This window comes from Dama dama, chromosome 9 (assembly GCF_033118175.1).
Source record: "Dama dama isolate Ldn47 chromosome 9, ASM3311817v1, whole genome shotgun sequence".
NCBI lineage: Eukaryota > Metazoa > Chordata > Mammalia > Artiodactyla > Cervidae > Dama > Dama dama.
Window position 1 is genome coordinate 19,537,852 of NC_083689.1, and position 10,543 is coordinate 19,548,394.

The following is a 10,543-nucleotide window of genomic DNA, read 5'->3' on the forward strand; positions in this document are numbered from 1 at the left end:
AATGTAAAATCCAAAAGTAAAAAATTTCTAGACGATAACAGGAAAAAATCCGGGGAATCTTGTGTTAATTGACGAATTTTAAGATACAACACCAAAAGCAAGATTCAAGAAAGAAAAAAATAAGCTTCATTTCATTAATATCCCTTATTCTATAAAAGACAATGGTAAGAGAATATAAAGACAGTCACAGATTGTGAAAAAAATCTTTGCAGAATAAAGATTTTTTTTTTGCTCAGTCATGTCTGACTTTTGCAACCCCATGGACTGTAGCCTGCCAGGCTCCTCTGTGAATGGAATTTTCCATGCAAGAATACTGTAGTGAGTTGCCATTTCCTACTGCATATCTGACAAAGGATTGGTATCCAAAATGTTCAAAGAACTCTTAAAATACAACAGTAAGATGATAAACAATCCAGTTAAAAATGGCAAAATCAAAAATAAAGCAAGAATCCTTGGGGGAAAAAAATAAAGTCCCAAACATGGCTAAAAAAATGGGCCAAAGATTCGAACACACATCACCAAAGAAGATATATGGATGTTAAATAAGCCCATGAATAGACACTCAACATCAAATGTCATTAGGAAATTGCAAATAAAACAAATATCAGATGTCATTTACAAAGCAGAATAGAGACACAGACGTAGAGAGAAAACGTATGGATACCAAGCAGGCTGGCAGGATGGGATGGGTTGGGATTGACATGTACACCATTGATAAAATGTGTAAAATAGATAACTAATGAGAACCTACTGTATAGCACAGGGAACTCTACTCAGTGCTCTGTGGTGACCTAAATGGGAAGAGATTCTGAAAAAGAGGGGATATATGTATACATGTATAACTGACTCACTTTGCTATACAGCAGAAACTAAGAATATTGTAAAGCAACTACACTCCAATAAAAATTAATAAAAAAATAAAAAAAGATATCACTGGACATTTATTTGTTGTTGTTTACTTGCTAAAGTTGTGTCTGACCCTTTGCAACTCTGTGGACGGTAGCCTGCCAGGCTCCTCTGTCCACGGGATTTCCCAGGCAAGAATAATGGAGTGGGTTGCCATCTCCTTCTCTAGGGGATCTTCCCGACCCAGGGATTGAACCTGTGTCTCCGCATCTCCTGCATTGGCAGGAGGATTCTTTACCACTGTGCCACCTGGGAAGCCCCACCCCAGGTTGAGATATAATCTCTAAGGTGGGTCAGTCCCTGGTGAAGGAGGATAGGGACACCTGAGCCATCACTGGAGAGAACTCTCCTCACCTCCTCAAAAAATCAGGAGACGCTCAAGGAAGATTCAGTTTAAGATCAGACTCAACCCCCCAATTCATAGGCTCTTTGTCCAGGAGACAGAACTCCTGACCACAGACTTTTTCAATACACAAAATACACGCTGAGTGCACTTACATCATAGAAGCAGAACTCAAACATAACATGTAAAGATTTCTACGCCAAAGAAAACCCCCACTGTCTGCTCTGCTTCAAAAAGAGGGGAGCTTTAGTTTGGAGTCACTGTCTTCAGGCTCTGCTCTACAGTCACAATACTTTGAATTACCATTGAATTGACAAAATGATACTTCACAAGAAATCCAGCAAAAGCACTCAACCCAGTGTTTATGTGGAAAGGAAGACAGAAAATTGTGACGCAATTTTATTTGTTCAACAGGCAAACTCCAATATATCTATTCCTATCAGAAAATGAAGAGGTCACTTATTTTCAAAAAAAGAAACCAAATTGTAAACGATCACAGGGAACACTTTTAGACATTGCAAGTCTAAGTCCTGATACGCCATTTGAAATGACCCAAAAGGCCTCAGACTATAACTACATCTATTCAGAGTTAAAAAATATTAAACAGAAATTTAACATGTAGAATGTAATAATGAGATTCTTTTTTCTGAGATTCACCTTTCTTGCCTCTTTGGAAAAGCTTTACACTGTCTCCCCAGCTCTATTGAGTAAATAAAATTCAAATTTATTGAAAAACTGAGTCTCAAATAAGTGAACACATCTTTTCAAAGTGAGAAACTCAGAAACAGAGGCACTGCTGAAAAGGCAGATAACCTAGGAAAGTTATTCAAAAGGATCCTCTAGCCAAAAGTCTTCATGTCTGTGAGCAAGATAGATTTTGAGAGGAGGGGCACAAAGATTTCAGTTTCAAAGATTTCATAACATATTCCAGGTGATTGTTTTTTGTTCTCCTCTCAAGTAAATAGCCATAAAAACAAATCTTTAAAACGAGTCATCCATGGCTCTGTGGATAAACAAAATACAACATCACTTTGAAATGTACCAAGAAGAAAAATAGGTAAAAGTGATACTATGAACTGCAGAGAGGAAGATGGCATTTGGGAATGTGAGGAAAGATCTGGAAATTCAGGGACTTATTGCCAGTCCTAGGAAAGGCTAGGCTGGGCGGACAGGTTCGTGAATTTGAGGACCTGCTCCTCAAGCATTTTAAAAAGTAAGAGTAAAACGATTCTCCTGCAGAGAAAGGGAGAAAAGGACACCCTACAGGCCACAGCTGCTCCCACAGGCAAACCCTGGAGACCGACTCACTATTGCCCCGTGTTCCTCCCTATGGCCATCGCGCAGTCTAGGGGAGACTTGGGCTTGCAGTGACAGGACAGGATGTCAGGGTGTCCTGGCTGCCAGCCCAGTCCCCATTCTGCATGCCACACAACCAGCGAACCCGGGTCCGCAGACTCCGGAGTTAGGAAACCTGGCTCCATCAATCCCACGGCCCTTCTCTCCCAACACCTGACTCTGCACATTCAACATTTTTCGGTTTCTGGAGTTTCCAGTCATCCCCCCACGACACTCCGCGACAAGTGCTCTCACGACGACACATAATGCGACATAGCCACCTGGGGCCTTAAGTCAGTTACAGCTGATGCGGCTGGCTCCAGAAGAAAAATCTACACTGAGCACGCAGTCCATACCTCCCACATCATCCAAGAGGCGCCACCAAATAATCAAGCGTAAAATAATCAGCGACTCCCCTGATTGGACAGTTTGCAAGGCCACGCCCCCTGTACCTGAGTGAAAGGAGGCCGGAGGGCGTGTCTTTGAATTGACCAGGTTCTCCCAGTGGGTGGGAAGTGGTCTCTGTAGGAACATTTATAGGTTCTTGATATATTATAGCATCAAGCCATAAGGTTTCAAGGCCGGGCAGGAAACTGGGACCCTTCTTCATGAACACGGACACTTGAAAGTGTCCTCATTATTAGATAATAATGAGTTCCTTCTGGGGACTGCCTGTTGGTCCAGAGGTTAGGACTCTTGTGTTTCCACTGCAAGGGACACAGGTTCCATCCCTGGTCCCAGGAACTAAGATCCTGCAACTCTCACAGCGCCAAAAAAAAAAAAAAAAAGAGAGTCTGTTTCATTTTATCTATGATCATTTCCTGTAGAATTCTGTCCATCCTTCCCCACCACAATTCATTTGGTACTTTAAGAAGAGGTCTCCTGAGTACTTCCCTGGTGGTACAGTGGATAAGAATTCGCCTGCCAATGCAGGCGACACAGGTTCAACCCCTGGTCCAGGAAGATTCCATATGCCATGGGGCGATTAAGCCTGTGTGCCACGACTATGAAGCCCATGTACCCTAGAACCAGTGCTCTGCAGTAAAAGAAGCCATGGCAATGAGAAGCCTGAGCACCACAATTAGAAACTAGCCCCTGCCCACTGCAACTAGAGAAAAACTGCATGCAGCAATGAAGACCCAGTGCAGCCAATAAATAAGGAAAAATGAAAAAGGGAAGACTCCTGTCTAATAGCAGTGTAAAACACTAAAAGAGCTGTATATTTCAGAACTTATTTACAAATCTATGTAGTATCCCTAAGATGACATGGGAGACAAAAGCAAGGACACCTGAAGATATTTTAGCCCCTGGTAGCCACAGCAAATAATGAACAAAGCCCAAACCCTTCTCAGATAAACTAAAATCTCACACTACAGGCCTATATAACTCAGTTCTTTTTATCAGTAAGATTATGTCTGATATTCAACAAAAAATTAAAAGACACAATGAGAGATTTAAAAAACACACCTCCAGGATTAGGACAAACAAAGGAACCTGATTCAGATGTAGCAGATATGTTGGAATTATCAGACCAGTAATTTAAAGCAACCATGATTCATATGCTAAGTGTTCTAATGGAAATAATGGATGATATTCAAGAGCAGATAGGTAACGTATACAGAGACAAAAACTCTAAGAAAGAACTTAAAGGGAAATTAAAGAAATGAAAAATAAAAGAACAAAAATAAAGAATTCTTTGTTGGGGGAACCTTATCATTACAGTGCAAATGTGTGAGGAAAAAGAATCAGCAGCCTTGCAGAGCTGTCACCAGAACCTTCTGAACTGAAATGCAAAGTTAAGAAAAGGGTCAAGACAGAAGAGAAATCAAGAGCTTTGGGACAATTAAAAAAGGGTTTCCCTGATGCCTCAGTAGTAAAGAATCCCCCTGCCAATGCAGGGGACATGGGTTTGAACCCTCATCTGGGAAGATCCCACATAACATGGAGCAACTAAGCAAGTGCACCAGAACTATTGAGCCTGTGCTCTTAGAGTCTGGGAGCTGTGTGCCCTAGAGCCTGTGCTCTGCAACAAGAGAGGCCACTTCAATAAGATGCCCAAACACCGAAACTAGAGAGTAGCTCCTACTCGCCACAACTAGAGAAAAGCCCACCCAGCGATGAAGATGCAGTGCAGACAAAAATAAATCACAAATAAGTAAATGAATTATATAAAAGGTGTAACATATACAAAATGATAATATGTGAAAGAGAAGAAAGGAACAGAATAAGAGTGAGATTTTCCCCCAAATTAATAATGGATACCAAACATGCAGATCTGGGCAGTTCAAATTTCACCGAACAGGATAAAACTTAAAAAGTCAAACTCAAGAAAAGTCTAAGACAAAAAGAAAATCTTTAAAGAAGTCAGGGGGAAAAAAACAGATATTTACCATGGAGAACTAAGGATAGGAAGTAAATTGGACTTCTTTTCAGAAACCATGCAAGCAGGAGGAGAGTTTTATAAAATACAGTGTTGAAAGAGAAACCACCCAACTATAGTTCTGTGTCAAACAAAATTATTTTTCAACAGTTGAGGGAGAGGGAATCCCCTGTTGGTCCAGTAGTTAGGATTCTGTGCTATCACTGCCAAGGGTATAGGTTCAATCCCTGGTGGGGGAACTTAGATCCCACCAGCTGCATGGCAAAAAAAAAAAAAAAGTGAGTGAGAAATAAAAGATTTTCAAAAACCTAAGGGAATTTGTCACTAATACCCCTGCTTTGCAAGAAATGTTAAAAGAAATTCATCAGGAAAAAGGTAAAGGAAAAAGGTTAAGTGTTAGAGAAGGAACAAGTGAAACTAATAATTAAATCTTAAATAATTTTTTTTTCTTGTTTTTTTTTTTGTTTGTTTTTGTTATTTTTAATTAATCTGACAGATAACATTTTATTGAAAATAATAACAGCAGCAACATATTCAGTGATTACACCTTTTGGATGAGTGAAATGAATGACAGAAATGCTATAAGGGGCAGGAAGAGAATTTGCACACCCAATTACTTCAGAGAGTACCTGGGTTAGTTGTAAACGTATGCTACAAACTCAATGGCAATGACTAAAAATGTTGAAAAAAGTTATGATATGCTAAGAGAAAAAATGGAATTAGGTAGAATGCCCTCAAAAAAGGGATAGAGAAAAAAAGGTAGAGGAGACAGAAGAAAAGTGGGAGACAAGAAAGAAACAAAGAACAAGAGGAACAAATAAAAAATGGTAAAAATATAGTAGATATTAATCCAGCTATACCAATAATCATTTAAATATCAAAAGTCTAAATAGTTTTCTTCCCTGGCGGCTCAGAGGTAAAGCCTCTGCCTGCAGTGCGGGAGACCCGGGTTTGATCCTTGGCTTAGAAAGATCCTCTGGAGAAGAAAATGGCAACGCACTGCAGCACTTCTGCCTGGAAAATTCCGTGGGCTACAATCCATGGGGTCGCAGAGTCGGACACAACTGAGCGACTTCACTTTCAAATACAATAAGTGAAACAAAAACTATCACAGTAGGTTAAAAAAAACACGCCTAATTATATGCTGTCTGCAAGACCCATACTTCACATAAAAAGACAGATTAAAAGTAAAGTACTGAATCTGGGGCTCCTTGAGATTAGGACGGGGCGGGGCAATTGAGAGGGGCGGGTGCAGTGGTTGAGTGACAGCCCGCCTCACTTATTCCGGGCCCCGCAGTCAACCGGTGAGGCTAGCCCAGGGGTGCGGGTGGGTCAGCCCAGCTTGGCGAGGCGTCTTGATCTACCACCTGGCAAGTGCTGTCCCGCCGCCAGGATACCCAACAAGAAAGTCAGCTCCCCCGACGGGGTATTGAAGGAGGAGCCCAAGAGTAGATGGGAGAGATTGTCTGCTAAGCAAAGAGAAACCAGTCTGCAGAGTTAACCAAGAGACTAAAGATTTACCTGCTGAAAATGGAAAAACGAAAAACCAGAGAGCCCAGCCTCTGAAGCAGGAGAGAAAGAAGCCAGTCTGGTTAATGTCTTATCGCTGGTCCTTGTCCCCTTTCTTGTACGATCCACAGGACTATTTTTTACCAACTGTTTTGCAAATGCAAGTTTTTTGGTATCCCTAGGAACATTTTTAAGAAGGACGGAATCCCACCTCATCCCCCCCCCCCTTTTTTTTTTAAAGAGGTGAAATCATTTGCTGGTTGTTTATTTTTTGGGTGCAATCAGAAAACAGTGGGATTTTTTTTTAAAGTGTCTATTTTTATTTATTTATTTGGCTGTGCTGAGTCTTAGTTGTGGCATGCAGGATCTTTGTTCTTCATTGTGGCATGTGGGATCTAGTTCCCTGACCAGGACTGAACCCAGACCCCCAGCACTGGGAGCTCGGAGTCTTATCCACTGGACCAAAATTTGGTTATTAAATATGGGAGGCTTTGATTGTCTTGAGTGTGAGCTTAACATTCCATAAATAGGAGTAACTTTTATATCCTATAATATAATGCATACTAAATGGCAGTTTGGAGTCAGTTGTGCATTTACTGTCTTAAACACTTTAAATTACTTCTCTTCTTATGTTGTTTTTGGTATAATTTTTTGTTTCCTACAGCAAACCACTCCTTCACCTTGATTCTCTTTGTCAGAATTTTGTGCACTCTAACATCTTCAGTTATGGTAATGCAGTTTTCCTAGTAACTTTGTTGATGTTCTGTGAATTGAAAATTTGAGTATGTTACATACCCTGAATATTCATTGCAAGGACTGATGCTGAAGCTCCAGTACTTTGGCCACCTGATGAGAAGAGCTGACTCACTGGAAAAGACCCTGATGCTGGGAAAGACTGAGGGCAGGAGGAGAAGGGGGGAGTAGAGGATGAGGTGGTTAGACAGCATCACCAACTCAATGGACGTGAGTACAAGCAAATTCTGAGAGACAGTGGAGGACAGAGGAGACTGGCGTGCTGCAGTCCATGGGGTTGAAGAGAGTCAGACACGACCTAGCTACTAAATAACAACTAAAGTGTATATGATATTAAATTGTGATTTAGTGGGACTTATGATGTAACAGCATAACAGCATTTGAAGACATTGGTACTTGATATCCTGTTAAGGAAATTTTGCCTCCAAATTTTAAGCTAGAAAGTCACTGGAATAACTATTCAGAAAAGAATAACAACTACATGATCTTTTTAGATTTTTGGTATGTATGTTAAGAATTCTGTACAAATTGAAATCTCTGTGTAGTGATCCTCAAAACAGCCAATAAACTCTCAATTAGGAAAAAAAATTAAAGGGATGGAGAAAGATATGCCGTATCAACATTAAACAAAAGACAGCGAGTGAACCTATATGAATTTCAGATAATGTGGGCTTCAGAGTGAGAAAAACTTAGAGGTAAAGAAGAACATTATATAATGATAATGTTCTTCAAGAGAACAAAGCAATCCTTAGTGGGTATAACAACAGATTGGCAAAATACATGAGAAAAAAATGATAGAACTGCATGGAGAAATACGTGAATCCACTATTATCATTGGAGACTTTAACCACCCCCCTCCACTATACCCATCCCATCAGTAATTAAGAGTTCCAGCAGACAGAAAATCAGAGTGGACACAGTTAAATTAAATAGCACCATCAAACAAGTGCTCTGTTGTGCTAAGTCGCTAAGTCATGTCCAACTCTTTGTGATACTATGGACTGTAACCCGCTAGGTTCTCTGTCCATGGGCATTCTCCAGGCAAGAATACTGGAGTGGGTTGCCATGCCCTCCCTCCTCCAGGGGATCTTCCCAACCCAGGGATGGAACCCAGGTCTCCCTCATTGCAGGTGGATTCTTTACCATCTGAGCCACCAGGGAAGTGGATTTAAGTAAATACACACAATACTTCAGCCAAACACAATGCACATTCTTCTCAAGTTCCCATGGAAGTTTCATGAAAATAAACCACATTTTGGGACATAGAACACACCCTAAAATTATGATTTACTCTATGACTGTGTCTCTATTCCCGCCCTGCAAATAGGTTCATTGCTACCATTTTTTCTAGATCCCATGTGTGTGTGTTCACTCAGTTGTATCTGACTCTTTGTGACCCAGTGGACTGTAGCCCACCAGGTGCCTCTGTCCATGGTATTTCCCAGGCTATCCTGGTTGAACCTGAAGATTCAACCCCCAATGGGGGGGATTGCCATTTCCTCCTCTAGGGGATCTTCCCAACTCAGTAACTGAACTCATATCTTCTGCGGCTCCTGTACTGGCAGGTGGGTTCTTTACCACTAGCTTTGCCTGGGATGCTCAATCAATAAATATCCTTAAAGTCCATATTAATAATCCCTTCACTGAATATCCAATTCAGTGAATAAAGTAGTATCAAAAATAATAATACATAAAAAATTAAGAGTTGGAAAAAATCAATGTAGAGAAAATATAATAAGAATTTTGATGACTGGATCAGGAAAATCACTCTGTTAAATGATGTTTTGCAGAAAAGTCAAATATTGTTTGTTCAAGATTGATTCAAGGGCAGCAGTGGTTCCAGCAACAGTGGCAGCATCACTGGGTCCCTGTGGAGGTTCTCATGGAGGCACTGTCTTCACCTTGGGGCTGAGACCCATCAGTTTATGTTAGTCTCTGCGATCTCCCTCATCCCCCTCAGCTTCTGGAAACGGGCTCAAGCGACTAAGCCCATGATGAAGAAAACTTCAACATCTGTCACTTTGGACACAAAAAAGAGAGGAAAGGGACAATTCTGTGAACTCTTTATTGGTGGCTTGAGCTCTGAAACAACAGAAGAAAGCCTGAGGACCTACAGTGTAAGCAGTGGGGAAGACTTACAGACTGTGTGGTCATAAGGGATCCCGCCAGCCAGACATCAAGAAGATTTGGTTGTATCACGTTTTCCTCCATGGCTGAGGTGGATGCTGCCATGGCGGCCAGACCTCATTCCATTGATGGGAAAAGGGTCACCCCCAAACACGCTGTCCCAAGAGAGGACTATGGAAAACTGGGGGCTCTTGTCACTGTGAAGAAGCTATTTGTTGGTGGAATTGCAGAGGACACTGAGGAGCATCATCTGAGAGATCACTTTGGGAAATGTAGAGAAATGGATGCCACTGAGATAATTACTGATAGTCTGGAAGGAAAAGAGCCTTTGGGCTTGTGATTTTTGATGACCACAATCCCGTGGATAAGATAGTGTTGCAGAAAATTCATACCATCAATGGTCATTGTGTAGAAGAAAGGCAATTTCTTGATATAAAAAGCAGGTTGTCCAAAGTTCTAGAGGTGGAAGGGGAGGCCACTTTGCATTTGGAGAGTCTCATGGTGGTGGTGGAAATTTTGGAGCAGGACACGGAAGGGACATTAGAGGAGGATCTGATGGATGTGGAAGATGGCAATCATGGGTATGGAAGAGGACCTAGAGGTGGCAATTTTCGAGGTGGCCCTGATAGTGGAGGCTCTTAGCCAGAGTCATGGTGCAGTAAGACATAACATTATTTCTTTGAAAAATTCTATGGGGTGTGTAGGGTTAAGAAGCTGTTAAACTTTTATGGTTAAATAAAAATAACCTGAAAACTAAACAGGAGTAACATGTTCTCGTTTAGTGACAGTGTTTTGAATATTTTTATCTTTAAATTCTTTTTCTAGTTTTATGAGGTATCGAAGTTGAAACTGTACAGTGTACAGTTTAATGATGACTTACATATATTATGAAATGATTACCACAGTGATCATTACAGTTACCAAAATAAAAAAAGAAAAGTTGTTTCTTATCATGAGAATTCTTAGGCTTTATTTCTTTAAGAAATTTCATATAGCATAGAGCTGTGTTAATTACAATCATCTTATTGTACATTACGACTTTTGTATTTATTCATCTTATAACGGGAAGTTTGTACTTTTGGACAACTTTCATCCTATTTCTCTTCTCACCAATTCTCTCCCTCTGGCAACTACAAATATTAACTTACTTTTCTATGAATTTTTTTATTTGAGTTTTTTTTTGAATTCTG

At 40.6% G+C, this 10,543-nt stretch overlaps 1 pseudogene; it reads left to right on the top strand.

Annotated features, from left to right (window-relative positions):
- The first annotated feature begins 9,220 nt into the window (after positions 1–9,220).
- LOC133062776 (heterogeneous nuclear ribonucleoproteins A2/B1-like) lies at positions 9,221–9,995 on the top strand (annotated as a pseudogene).
- Positions 9,996–10,543: the final 548 nt, after the last annotated feature.